Here is a 14,714-nt window from a genome sequence, read left to right as displayed (position 1 = left end):
AAGGGATCCGTGGGCTTTGTGCGCTGGTGGTGGAGAAACTCACTGTAACCATTAGTGGCTTTGTGTTCTAGTTTTATGCTGTTGCTGGAATAGATGCCTTCGACTGAAAACAACTCAGGGAGTAAAGGGGTTATTTGGCTCACATTGCCAGACTGCAGTCCATCACTGAGGGAAGTCAAGGCAGGAACTGGAAGCCAAAACTATGGAGGAATAATACTGTTTGCTGGCTCACTTTGTGCCTTGAGCACTCTGGCTTGCTCCGTCACTCATGTCTAGCCAGCTCTTTTAAACAGCCCACGTCTTGCTCAAGGAATGACTCTACCCACAATGGGCTGTGCCTTCCTGTATCAATTAATCATCAAGATTATAGCCATGTCCAAGATTATAACCCTTAAAACCATGGCCGTAGACCAACCTGATCTAAGCTTCTCTCAGATGACTCTAGCCAGTGTCAGGTTGACAGTTAAGGCTAACTGGTGTACCTGATTTCTCTAGACTATTTTTCTTAAGAGTGTACTACCAAAAGGTTGTTTTTCCTTTGTTCCCACCAAGTGACTTTTCCCCTAGTGTTTTCCATCACTCCTTGTTGACTTTTTAAAAAATCTATTCTTCCTTAGTTCATGCCTTGCATTTAAGATTTTTTTCTCCATCCTATTCTTCCTCCCTCATTCCCACGCATATTTATTAATCACTACTATGAAGTACTTGGAGTGCTTCAGAGGGGGAGAGACAAGTGCTAGGTTGTTATAATGCTGCTGCAATGCACATTTATGGAGCATGGAAGGGAAATAGCTACCCTAGCTTCGAGAGCCCGTCATGGAGATACCTCCAGTTAAGTCCTAGAAGGCCAACTAGAGTTAGTTAGTTAGGCTTGGTGATGGGAACTAAGTTGTGACTAACCAAAGCAAACAAACACCAACATCAAAAAACTAAAGCTGGTAGTAGTGGCGCACGCCTTTAATCCCAGCACTGGGGAGAGACAGAGGCAGGTGGTTCTCTATGAGTTCAAGACCAACCTGGTCTACAGCGCGAGTTCCAGGACAGCCAGAGCAGTTACACTGAAAAGCCCTGTCTTGAAAAACAAAAACAAAACAAAACAAAAAACCAACAACAACAAAAAAAGGTGTGGCTAACAAGAACTGTTAATGGTCAAGCTGAGACTGGACAGGCAAGGGTGGCTGGATGGTTAAGAGGTTTCTAAGCCCTGCTGAGTAAGCACCGAAGGTTTTAAGAGAACTGCATTTTAGAGAGGCAGCTCCAGTTCAGTGCAAAGATGGGTTGTGGGGAGGAGGCCCCCAGGTGAGACATGAGCTAGAGACAGATGCATGTTACCTTTTGCTTACTCCTGAGGATACCACTGTGTCCACCCTGTGCTTTGCCTTCCACCTGGGATGTCCTTCCACAGCATCCCACGCTCCTGGGTGGCTGTGGTTGGCCTTCCAGGCAGCACCATCTTATTCAGCTCTAATGAATTTTTTAAAAAATGTTATTTGAGGTCCATTTGAGCTACTTTTTAGTGTATCCATTTCTTACCTCTTCTTTGACCTTGAGGACCAGGAGTAGGTCATGCTTCTGTACCTAAGAGATTTTCTGAACAGACACAGATTAAGAGAGAAGTGTAAGAAATTCATGGAATTTGTCTACAGTCACAAAGGAAGGCATGCCCCCCCCACCAAGCCTCAGAGTCATAAAATATTTGGGAAGACTGCCTATTCATTATTTTTAAAATGAGGTGCTTTTGTTCTGCATGGGAGAAGCTGTTGGCATTATTCTGTGCCCCACCTCTCTGTGCCACCATCAGCCAGGATTTGGGTGCTGCCAGACTTCACAGACAATTCTAACAGGAACCAAGAGTTCACTTTAGAAAATTGGATGGTGTGGGCTCCTTAATGGAGAATGTCTCCCATGATGGTACTAAAGAGACTAATCAAGAAAAGGGAGGAGGGGTAAATCAACCAAGAAAAATCATAGATTGAAGCCTAGAATCTCAGGAGGCTCTATACTATACTTGTTTGTGGCCCACTGGATTGGCTGGTTCTGTAGTTTTGTGTGTCAACTTGACACAAGCTAGGATCATCAGAGAGAAGGGAGCCTCAGTTGAGGAAATGTCTCCATGGGACCCAGCTGTAAAGCATTTTCCCAATGAGTGATCAATGTGGAAGGCCCCAGCCCATGGTGGGTGGTGTCGTTCCTGGGCTGATGGTTCTAAGTTCTATAAGAAAGCAGGCTGAGCAAGCTAGCGGATAGCAGTATCCTCCATGGCTTCTGCCTCCAGGGTCCTGTCCTGACTTCTTTTGGTGATGAACAACAATGTGGACGGCCATGTAAGGCAAATAAACCCTTTCCTCCCCAATTTGCTTTTTGGTTATGATGTTTCATTGCAGCAGCGGAAACCCTAACTAAGACAAACTGATACCAGGAGTGGAGTTTTGTTGCGACAGATCCGAAAATGGCTTGGGGAGGATTGTGGAAGGACTTTGGAACTTTGGGCTAGAAGATAGAAGAACCTTTGAGTGTTGAGACCTCGGTGGAAGGTTCTGTGAGTGATAAGAATATGGAGGGAGAGACGTGAGGAGGATGGAGGCCTGCCTTGCAAAATTTCAGAAGGAAGTTTAAAGGCTGACAGGGCCATGTATTATTTTGAATTGAGAGTCTGTGGGTCTGGTTAGCTGGAGCTGAAGGATCAGCTGTGATTAGTAAGATACCAGAACTACTAAAGAAAACTTTGCTTTGCTGGGATGCTTGATGCTGGCTGCTGGAGCTAGGAAATTAGTGGTGATTAGGAAGAGACCAGCAGCACTGGGGTGAAATCTTCTGGGATTTGTTTCCTGAGAGCACAGAGAAGCTGTGTTCCAGAGGCGGCCAAGGTTGTACCTTGTGCTGGCAGCCAGACTTGGTGATGTGTAAGCATCACCAGGTGGGACTGGTTTTGAAGGCACGAGGGATCATGGAAGGCAGCTGAGCTGAGTCTTGGCGCTGTGAGAGGCCAGGAAAGGCCCCTGGTGAAGGTGCAGCCTCGATGACAGTTGAAGGCCCAGGACTGAAGGGGTCTTGCAACGCAAATGATGTTTGGCAGCACAAAGAGTGTCTATGAAAGGCTATTGGTGAAAGTGCAGCCTGGTTTACCGTAGAGAACCCCAGCATTCTGGAGATGTTATGGGATGACCCCCAAGAACAGCAGCAGCAGTGGAGTGGAGCCAGCTGGAGTCTAGAAGACAAGCCGTGTGTGCTGCAGAGGGCGGAGCTGGAGAAGTGACCCAAGTTCTTTGCAGGAATTGAGACGATCGTGAGAAAATTCCAGATAATTGAATGTTGAGTTATTTATACTGTTGGAGTTTGACTTTGCTTGGATGAGACTATCTATGATGGTGTTCTGGCTCTTCCCTCTTGAAGAAGGTATTTAATTTTGATTTTTATAGGAGCCCACGGGCGAAAGACTTGAACTTTGAAAATAGATTGGATATTTTAAATGGACTCAAATTTTAAAGACTGAGTTTGTAAAGACTGTGGGACTTTTAAAATTATTTATGATTTTAATGTGAGATCTTGGGGATGAATAAGAAAGGAATGCAGCTTGACAGGGATGTGTCTGTGTGTCAAGTTGACAGGGGGTCAGTTGTACTGCCTGGTTTTGTGTGCCAACTTGACACAAGCTAGAGTCTTCAGAGGAAGGCACCTCAGTTGAGGAAATGCCTCCATGAGACTCAGTTGTAAGGCATTTTCCCAACTAGTGTTCAATGGGGGAAGGCCCAGTCCATGGTGGGTCGTGTCATGCCTGGACGGGTGGTCCTGGGTTCTATAAAATGTGGACAGTGCAAGCCATGGGAAGCAAGCCAGTAAGCATCCTCCTCCACGGCTTCTGCATCAGCTCCTGCCTCCAGGATCCTGCCCTGTTTGAATCCCTGTCCTGATTTCCTTTGGTGATGAACAGCAATGCTGAAGTATAAGCCTAATTAACCCTTCCCTCCCCAACTTGCTTTTTTGTCACTGTGTTTGATCATAGCAATAGAAACCCTAAATGAGACACCCACTCTCCTTGAGTTACCTGTTAGCCAGGGGTTGATAGAGGAACAGAATCAGCAGGGCATATACTTTTAATCATAAGTGGGGCTTCTGGGGGCTCATATGATCAGAGGTCCAGCCATGTTTTCCTGCAGTTTGGAGTCCTGGAGAAACCGGTGACTGATCAGTCTAAGGAGCCCCGGAGTACGGAGGGACCGGTGGTGTGTCCCAGTCAGGGCTGAGGCTGTAAAGCCACCGGTGCAAGGCTGAAGAATCTGGGGTCTATTGTCAGGTTAGAAGCAGGAAATATTTGCCCATGTATGTGCGTTTCTGCTTTCGTCCGCCTTTGTTCTGCCCAAGTCCTACCTTTGAATTGTGCTGATTCTTGTTTATTGATATACATCCATTTGTCTCCGGAGACATCCGCAGACACATCAGTTTTCTATATTACTGTCAATCTAGCCAAGCTGCTAATCAAGATTAATCATTGTAGGGTAGGTAGGAGAAACAATAGTGGTCTCATAGCAGATATTTCACCATTAGCTCGCACAAAGCCCTTGAACACTTCCTCAACCTTCCAAAGGCCTCGGGTTCTGGATGACACTGGCTAAACCAAATCAAATCAAAGAAATCACAAGTGTGTGTGTGTTTGTGTGTGCACATGTATGTATGTACAGGTGTGCATATGTATGCGCATATGTGTGTATGATGCATTTGTCTGTATATAAATGCATATGTGTGTGCACGTGCATGCATGTATGTGCGTGTGTACATATATAGATGAATGCATGTGCGTTGTGCATGTGTGTGTATATGTATAGGTGGGTGTGTGCATGCAGGTGTGTGTGAATACATGTATGTATGTATGTGTGTGTATGTTTTTACGGGTGTAGTCCTTTCTCTGGGTGCTTTGTATGTTCCCTAGTTATTCACCATGACCAAGATAGAAAATGTGTAAACTTCTTTGCCCATATGCAGGTATTAACCAGACTCCAGAGAGCACCAGGAATGGAAAAGAATATCAAGGCTGCAAGTTAATCCTTGAAGTTGTATGGCCGCAGGTTGAGGGAGAAAGCATACTAGCTGGCTGTTGGAGATGCCTGTGTACAGAATGTATGGTGGACTCTTACTCCTTCGCAGGGAAACCTCTGATCTCCCATCACAACCAGCCTTCCCAATTCCAAATGCTGATGGTATGCGAGGAGTTAGCCATTTGAACATGCACACACACATGCACACACACATATGCACGAGCACGCACACACACGTGCACAAACATGCACACACACATGCACAAGCACGTAAACCCCAAACTTCTGAGGAACTTAAAAACAAAACAAAGAACCCCCGCCGGCCATTAATAACAAGTTAGGGAAGCCCTGTTTACATTGGAACACGGATTCAATAAGGATTCCTGTGTTCCTGGCTCAGCCGAGCTTGGCCAGGTGAAGTTCATCTAGTTCTTGTCGGTTTCACAAATACTGGAAATGTCATAAAGCAAGCCACTGGTCCCTGGGATTAAAAAGATTGGGAGACACATTTCTGAGGTCATGAAACAGAAAGGTGGGGAGCTGTTCTTGGAGAAAACTGGAATCAGGTTGGCCACCCCTCCCCTGTCAGCTGCTCCCGTTGTTTCCAAGGTGCTTTTTATCTCCTATCAGCACAGCTGTTGAGAGCAGGCTTTGCAGAGAGATGACACCACGGGAAGGAATGCAGTACTACCTGAGGACAGCCCCGCGAGCTGGTGAGACAGCATGCACACACTGTGCTGAGCTGGCTGCCAATCAAGGCAGAAGTTTGTGCACCGTTTGATAATGCTGTGATTCAGGTGTTTTTATCAAATTTGAAATGTGCCATAGTCTGCATTTCGAGTTTGTTGTTGGTCTCTAGAGTGCCTCCCCGCACAGTTTCGAGTTCTGCATTCAAACGAGGAAGGCGGGTTTGGGACACGGGAGAAAGTTTAAAAAAGTCAGGGCTTGCCAAAGAGAATCAGCAGAAGCAAATGTCAAGTCTGTCCACATTCGTCAGTTTCCTAAGACAGAAGACACTCTTTCAGGCTTCACCCTGTAGAACCACAGGGTAGGTCCTGAGGAAGCGGGTGGGTTTAGAGCTCGGCTTGTCACCCCCAAACCTGCATTTCAATGTAAGTGGAGAGAAACAAAACTTCTCTCTATCACCTCTGCCCGTGTCCGTGAAAAGCTTGGGAAATGATTGTCATCCTGGAACTCAGAACTTGGTGCCTTGGGAGCATTGCCTGTCACTGCCTTGTGGCCGACACCCACGGTGTTACATTTACTCCTGTTGTAAGGTAAGAGCCTTAAGGCGTCGAATATAAACAGAGTATTCTGCAGTTTAACCACCCTACTGGGTGATTTCCTATTTAATGTTAGCCTTTAACTGTGCTAACATCTCAAACTGGTGGGGGTGCTCAGTGGGTAAAGGCACCCACTGCACGACCTGAGTGTGATTCCCAGAACATGTAAAGGTGGAAGGGGAGGACTGATCCCATTAAGTTGTCCTCCAGCCTAACCTGTGTGCCTATGTATGTGCGGGTGCGTACACGCACACACACACACACACACACACACACACGCACGCACGCACGCATGCACGCACGCACGCACGCACACACGCACATATACATGCACACATGTACACACATGACTAACATCTCAAAAAAATGAAAATAATGACGGTGATATTGAAGCCACTTTCTTCTTTCTTTCTGTCTGTCTGTCTGTCTGTCTGTCTTTCTATCTTCCTTTGTCTCTCTCTTTCTTCCGTCTCTCCCTCCTTCCCTCCTTCCCTCCCTCCCTCCCTCCCTCCCTCCTTCCCTCTCTCCCTCCCTCTATCCTTCCTTCTTTTTCTCCCTTCCTTTCCTGAGCTAGGCTCCCATGCAGCCCCGGCTGGCCTCAGACTCATTATGTAGCTAAGGATGACATCGAAATGCCCATCCTCTTGCCGCCTCCTCCAGGGGGTTGGGGTGACAGGTTTGCCCCACCACACTCGGTTTGGTCTGGATTCTTTACAGGATCGCTGTGTTACAGGAGAGAATTACAGCTCAGCCTACATCTGCACCTATCATTTGCAGACTGTGTATTTATGAATTCGCTGCTTCCTAATTTTTGTTTACAAGCTGTGGATCCGTACTGTCAGTGCCTTCCCACTCGTGTGTGGACATGTACAGAGCTCAGTATAATTTGAGCCACTGGGCAAGCATGGTCTCAGCTAAAGAGGGACAAAGTGACGCTTTCAGCTCTCCCCCTGCACATGGGAGTTCTTTTTGTAATTTACTTAGTGCCATATCCTTTTATTTTACTGTCTGTGTGTGCAATTATTGGGCAGTTTTGCTTTTGAAAATGCTCCAGTCACAGGGCTGACCTGCTGTCACGGGTTCCTGGGCACAAGAAAGCTGCAGTGTGTCTAGAGGAGGGAACTGTCGTGGTGATGCCTTCTTCAGGCAAAAGCTTCCGAGCCCTTTGCTGGGAGTTCAGAGTTGATGAACAGACACTATTTCTTAAAGCTACTTTTAAAACATAAACCAAGATTTTGTAGTCATTGATAAAAATGTTATAATCAAATGCTCCCGGAAACTCAACCCTGCATTTTCTCTAGGATTGATGATTTGGTACCTGCTAATTTCATGATATTGGTGGCTTTACAGAGCAGAACTGCCTCAGATAACAAGAACCAACCGTGTAGTGATGTATTAAAAGGTGGTGGGGGTATTCTGAGACACACATTTTTGGACTATGTCGTGTTAATGTCACAGAGTGCATTTACACAAACTAAGATGTTGCTGGGTAACAGAATCTAAGGGACTATCCACACACATGCCTTTTCCCATTGACCAAAATATCATTCTGCAGCTCATGACTGTGCTAGAAGTACTCATAGGCTCTTACTGGAAGGAGGAGCTTGTGAATCTGTTACTCTCCCCACCTTCTGTTGGCCTGGAAGCCATACTGTTTTTGAACTAGAAGTTTGTTAGTTGGCAAGGTAACGCATATGTCTGGTACCCTCTTTGTAGGGATGACTGAAACGTCCTTCTTTCAATGGCAGGAACTCCTCACCCCCTGACTGGAAACCCTTGCCTTAAGGTTGAGGTCTTACAGAGAATTTGCTCTATTATTTCATGGAAATTGTTTATTCAAGCCATGCTCTGGCCAAGTGGTAAAACGGGACTGCACGGTGGACTTCATTCACAGGCAGGTTAGAAAGGGATCAAGCTGATCCCTTTTTTAAACTACAAGCATAGAATCTTGGCCTGGGGAGAGATTTATTCTTAACCTGGAAATGTCAGTGTAGACGAGCTAGAAATAGATCCATTGGATCCAGGAAGACTGACAGCAATGGCAGCTTAGTAAGGATGGCTTGGCTTCTTGGGGAGCCAAGGCCATAAAAAAAAAACCTATGTGACAGGAAGGAGAGAGCAAGACAACCCCTCTATGGATGTTCCAGAATGTCTCATTCACAGTGCACAGATATATATCTGGTGGGACCAACACTGAGTGTTGGAAGATGGCCGATGGTTTAGATCAGGAAACCGGGCACGTGCTAAGGCTCTTATTATACGTTCTAGGTTTTCTTTCAAATGTCTTTTCTTCTTTGGGGCAGGAGGTGGTGGTGGTGGAATCCCTTGAGGTTCCTGAGAGAACTGCAGTTTCTTCCTAAGCTCCATGGGCTATAGGTGAGAAAGAGGCTTGAGTGTTTCTCCCTGTCTGGATGTCTTCCCAGAGTCTGCTATATCATGGCCTTACCTCATTGGCATTACCACTGCCTGCTAACCATGCACTGCTTTCTGTGGCATCTTCTGATTTAAAATCAGGCTTTTGTCCAACATGGAAATGCTCTGATAAGAGGGAGTCTGTGACCTAATATTGCGGAGTAGGGGTGGAGGTTATAAATGTGTGCATGCAGCATGGATGTGCATGTGTGTGTGTGTCCTTGTGTACACACGTGAGACTGGCAGGACACCCTTGCAAACCCCAGAGGCTTTACAAGCTATCTTTTCAGGCCTCTCTGCCTGGAGTCTAGAACAGGAGGACTCACATTGGGTGGTTCCCTCTGGCCATGCAAAGCCATATGTCACTCCTTCTTCAAAAGCAGCCTTCCCTATGCCTTCTATGTTCACCGTCCACATCTGGTAAGTTCCTGAATCTCCAGGAAGGACAGCCTCCCTTCTGCATGCTCTGGAGTCATGACTGTTTAAGCTACTACCATGCTACTCTCTGTCTTCCATTCACTGTCTCCAAAGCTTCCAGAAATGCCTTCTTTCCACAAATCTGGATCTTTCTCTCTCTCTATTTTTTCAGGTCTCTTTTTGATGAAAACTCTTTGTGGTAGTTTGAATGTAATCCACCCCCCCCATGAGTTCATAAGGAGTGGCACTATTGAGAGGTGTGATTTTTTTGGTATAGATATCACCTTGTTGGAGAAAGTGTGTCCCTGTGGGGTGGGCTTTGAGGTCTCCTATGCTCAAGCTACTCCCAGTGTCACAGTCCACTTCCTGCTGTCTTTTCTTAAGATGTAGCCAGCAGCATGTCTGCCTGCACACCACTATGCTCCCTGCTGTAACAATAATGGACTGAACCTTTGAAACTGTAAGCCACCCCAGTTAAATGTTTTTCTTTATGAGAGTTGCTGTGGACATAGCATCTCTTCTCAGCAATAGAAACTCTAACTAAGACCCCCTTTGAAGCCTTCTCATCATTTTCAGAGCCAGGGATAAGTAATCATGTGTACCACACAATATTCTTCAGAATTTTTGTCTATTATGTGACTGTCCAATATCCCTCTTATGTGTGTGCTTGGGGGCAGAACCCAGAGCTTTGCAAAAGCTAAACACGTGCTCTATGCCTCTACCCACAACACTTTCTTTTTCTCAATCCCCCAGTATTTGTGGATGATCTGACTGGGATCCACACTATCTGATCCATGGTTCAGGGGGCTGAGGTGTTAAACTGACACAGGGTGTTGATTGGTCATAGGCTGACAAGCTTCAGGAAGAGGGGTGTGGGTGACGTTTATTTACACAGATACAGGAGAGAAATCGTTCATTGGCCTTTTCTGTTCTAACTCAGCTTTCCTCTTTCATTTTTGTTCTCTTTTGAATGGCATGACGTCACCCACTCGCTGGTTTTATATAGCTCTCACTGAAGTAGAACTCAACGGAAATCGTGCCTATTAATTAGAAACCCAGAATGTGGGCAGTTTGGAACTGCTAATTAAAACTTACCAACTGAATTGTATTCACTGTTTTTAAGCCTTTTTCTTTTCTTGAACCTAGAACTTTGCTCTTCAGAGAGGATGACTTTTAAAAAAGCATCTCCCGTGAAAACAGTTCCTTTTATCTCCCGTAAAATCTCAAGGCTGGATTTTTTTCCCTCCTTTGGGGAGGTTGTTAGTGAGAGACAAAATGGCTCAGGTGCCTTCCGCTCTGCCCTCTAATGACTGCTGCCTGCCCTCCTTACCAGCCTCACCAGAGTGGATGGATGATTAGTCAGGGCCCGGAGATGCCTTCCTTCCCAGGTTGGCCACAAAGAGAATACTGAAACTATTGAATATCTAGGTTCTGTGAGGACATCAGTGACTGCTGAGGGGGTGGGGCATGCTCTGTCCATCACCACAGCCACCTGTAGGGAACCAAATGGCCCTATGAAGGTAGAGGACAAAAGTCTGAAGGCACGGAATCTATCCGCTAGTCTTCTCTCTGTCTGGACTCCTCTGCAGAAGCCATCAGTGCTGCAGCTTGCTCAGGAGTGTGGCTTTCTGGGCCCAGTGCCAACAACTCACACAGGCCTCTGTTCAGCACAGACTGCATCTCAACCTGACTTTTTCTTTCTTTCTTTCTTTCTTTTTTTTTTTTAGGTGGCCCAGCAGGGATGCCCTTGTGACTGGAATCAGAGTTTGCACAGACTCCTAAGAGGTAGGCCCATATGAGGGCTGGGTGACGTCTCCAACAACTGGCCTCATTGTATCCTGGCCCGCGGGAGGAGAAAGAAAGGTTCTTGTGGCTGTGGCTGTTTGACTCGACTGAGCCAGGCAAGGCCATGTGTTGCGCATGTGCTTGGGGCTGTGGCTGAGGCCATGGCTGGCCATGTGCTTTGCGTTTCCTTTCCTTTTCAGAAGGTGGTTGATTCATGCAAAATGCTTAACAATGCCTGCCATGCGCAGCGTGGGGGGATCGGATCCCCTTTGATGTGCAGGGTCTTTCTGGAGGTTCCAAAAAACCAGTTCAAAAGGTTTACTTTGGACACCACACCTCCAGCATATGTGAACGGCAAGGCCAGGCTCCCCAGGCGACTTGCCGAGGAAAACATCTTGTGCTGGCTTCTTCCCTTCTGTTTTGTCTTGTGCTGACCACAGGATTTCAGATTTCACACTGTCCTGGTGGTGAAAGGAAGGGATTAAGTGAAGGAAAATGGCCAGCCCGGAGCTGAGCTGTTTTTAGGTGTCCAGGGAAACAAGAACACACACCCTGCAAGTCTTGTTGGACAGTCAGATGGCCAGGGTGAGGCCAAGGCGGGGGACTTGCCAGCCATGAGGTGTTTTCCCTGCTGGTGCCTCTGAGCTGATAGAGCCACCTGGGAAAGACTGAAGAGGAGCCATCTGGTCACCAGGGTGGGTTCCACTGCAGCTGTCCCTGGATTTTTGTTTTCAGGTTGTTGGGACGCTGCTGTCATCTTTCTTGCTTTTCTCACACAGGATAGGATTTAAGGATGGCTGAGCAACAGTGGGGATTTTGGAGAAATGTCATGAGGAAGGTAGGCACTCGGAGGAGAACCGTTTACCATACTTCTCTGTGCTGAGTTTCCTGTCCTGTCTTGTCCTCTGGGAATGGGCTCTGGAAAGTCTGTACACACACACACACACACACACACACACACACACACACCGGTTTGCTCACAGACAAGATTTTTGAGAGAAAGCATCATAGAACCTGTCTTATTATGTATGTCCCCAGCATGGCTATGGTCAGGGGCTCAGGGAAGGCGAGTTTTCTTTCTTTTCTTTCTCTCAGGAGCTCTCTGAATTCCTTGTTCTTCCATGGCCTAAGGTGAATGCTTCCTCTGTGACTAAACTCCTTTGTAACAGTGAGCGGGGAGCTGGTGAGAACCAGAAACCCCAATCCCTCTCTGTGTTAGCAAAAAGTCAAGGGATAACTTGGACTGGCCCCCTGGGCACAGGGAATAGTCTGGAGCATTTGCTAGCGCAGGTATACCAGAGCGTCATCTCTGGAGAAGGGAGGAGACGTGGAGGCCCCACGGTCTTGCCATCTGCTCCCTTGGAGCTAGATTCCATTTCTCTCTTCACACAAGGCAGGTTACTGCCCCTAGCAGCCGCCAACCCCCTAGCTGAAGCTGGCATCTCTGAAATGCCACAAATGCTCAGTTGGCCTCCCAAGTGATTTACCACAACATATGGAAATATCCTGGCCAAGCCTATAGCTATTTGGCAGATTACAGGTATATATAAATCATGCACTAATTTTCATGCAATTTACTCCTGCTCTGCAGTACTCTCTAGTGATCTATCCTTCACAGGTTTTCCTTGCAGATCTCCTTGACCCTGTCCACAGAGGCTCACCCTCCAGCTTAGACAGAGGCTAATCCTTATGTGCCCACTGAGACTCTGTGATGCTGCGCCTTCTCCACTGTTTTGCTCACAGGAGAGCGTAGTGAATTCTTATTTTCCTTCCTGACTTGATACCGTTGTGGATCCCTGGTTTCAGAACAGTCCTACGTGCACCCTTCACTTCATGCCGTGTCTTTGCCAATTTCTGAATTCTGCCCTGAAGAGGATGCAGGGTTCTGAGCTGGAAGCATTGTCTTTTTTTTTTTTTTTAATTTTTTTAAAATTTTTTTTTAGCATTGTCTTTGCATATCATAGACCACAGCCCTTCCTCTCTCACCTATTTCTTTCTCCATCTTCTTCCCTCTCCCTCCTTCTTCCCATTTCTTTCTTGATACAATGTCACGTATCAAGTGGATATAGCCAAGGCTGACCTTGAACTTTCAATTCCCCTGTGTCTACTACCCAGATATTGGACTTAAAGGTGAGCACTACTATCCTAGGTTTATGCGTTGCCAGGGATGGAAGCTGGGGCTTCGTGCATGCTAAGGAAGCATTCCTTTCACTGAGCTGCTTTCCCAGCCCTAGGGTTTTGTTTTCATTCTAGAACACACGGCAGCATTTCGTTTCTGTGTGAGTTAACAGTTAGTGATTTGCCTCTCTGGGGTGAGCGGTGTGCTCTGTATTGATTGTCCTTTATCAAGGACTTGGGGACATCCTCCACCCTGCTCCAATTTTTATGCACAAAAACACCACAAATCATTGCCAGGCATAGGGCACACACCTGTAATCCCAACACTTAAGAGGAAGCAGGAGGGTCAGCAGTTCAAGACCAGCTCCCGCTACATAAGAGTTTGAAGCCACCTTGAGCTATCCGAATCTCCATCTCATCAAACACACAAACAACAGCCAGTCCCTAAGTTAGACTGGCAGTGAGAACTCCAGCTGTAGCTTAAACATAAAGACATTGTCTCTTCTCTCTATTATATGTGGTCTCCTCATAGCTAAATGGAGACCACTCTCCAATCCACATACTCTTTGGATTTTCACCTATCTTGAAACTTAACTATCTTGGAGATGTAATTAATCTGAGGTGATAGGTGGGACTCCATATCATGGGTGTGTTTTCTTTAATGTTGTCCATTGTTGTAGATAGAGATTATTCTCCACTTTAGCAAACAGTAAACCAACTGACTAATTTGAAGAACCAATTCTAGGTTCTTTTACCAATGCTATATAATTAGAATCAATCTCTATTTATCAATGCCCTTCCTTAGTTTGTTTGGGCTTTTTAGCTTTAGTTCTTGGACATCCTTGACCAAGGCTTTTCAGATTCCTCTCACCAGTTCCTAGAAGGCATTTAGCATGAAATCCTCATGGCCAAGATAATAATGCATGATTTGTTTCATGGAGGTGGGTTAGACCTCTTCCATAAATTCTAGGACTAAAGACAGGGATGCCTGTTGGAATTGTTAGGGAGCCTAAGTCTTACAGGGTCAAAGAGGTTAAGCGGTATATCAGGGCCCCAAATCGGGAAATTTAAAATGAAAGGGAAGTGACTTGACCAAGGGAGAACATATTTGAATGCCATCAAATCTTGTCTCCAATTGGAAGGTTCTGGAGCCAGGGCAGTTACTGTTGAAGATTAAGAAGGAAGTGTGAGCCGGGCGGTGGTGGCACACGCCTTTAATCCCAGCACTCGGGAGGCAGAGGCAGGCGGATCTCTGGCACCACCAGTTGTGAGTTGGGCCCTCTTACATGAGTCATCAATCAGGAAAATGCCCACACACTTGCCTGCTGCCCAATCACAAGGAAACATTTTCTCCATCAGAATTCTTTTTCCCAGGTAAGTCTAGGTTTGTGACAAGTTGACAAAAACCAGTTGGTACATTCTGTAAGCAAGTGGAGTGACTCTCTTAAGGCATTTCCTGTCATGAGTGTTCCTAACCTGGACATACATTCTTTCATAAGTAACTAAAGGAAGCAACACTTTAGCTCTAACCAAAGGGTGGTGACCCAGCCAGCCAGAGGCTCTGGGCACAAGGCTTAGGCAACTGACCACACCAGAGAATTACAGCCCTGAATCCACCTACCAGGGGCCTGACCCTGTAGAACTGGATGGGCAGGAGGGAGGGCAA

General features: G+C 46.4%; 1 long non-coding RNA gene across 1 annotated transcript in view; it reads left to right on the top strand.

Annotated features, from left to right (window-relative positions):
- Positions 1-14,413, top strand: part of LOC119816751 — a 29,874-nt gene extending 15,461 nt beyond the window's left edge. Inside the window, exons 2-4 of the long non-coding RNA XR_005285819.1 lie at positions 10,873-10,930; positions 11,710-11,768; positions 14,191-14,413. This is a non-coding gene — a long non-coding RNA (uncharacterized LOC119816751). The remainder of the gene's footprint in view (positions 1-10,872; positions 10,931-11,709; positions 11,769-14,190) is intronic.
- Positions 14,414-14,714: the final 301 nt, after the last annotated feature.

Source organism: Arvicola amphibius, chromosome 6 (genome assembly GCF_903992535.2).
Source record: "Arvicola amphibius chromosome 6, mArvAmp1.2, whole genome shotgun sequence".
NCBI lineage: Eukaryota > Metazoa > Chordata > Mammalia > Rodentia > Cricetidae > Arvicola > Arvicola amphibius.
The sequence above is the reverse complement of the archived record's forward strand: the minus strand, read 5'-3'. Positions and strand labels throughout refer to the sequence as shown.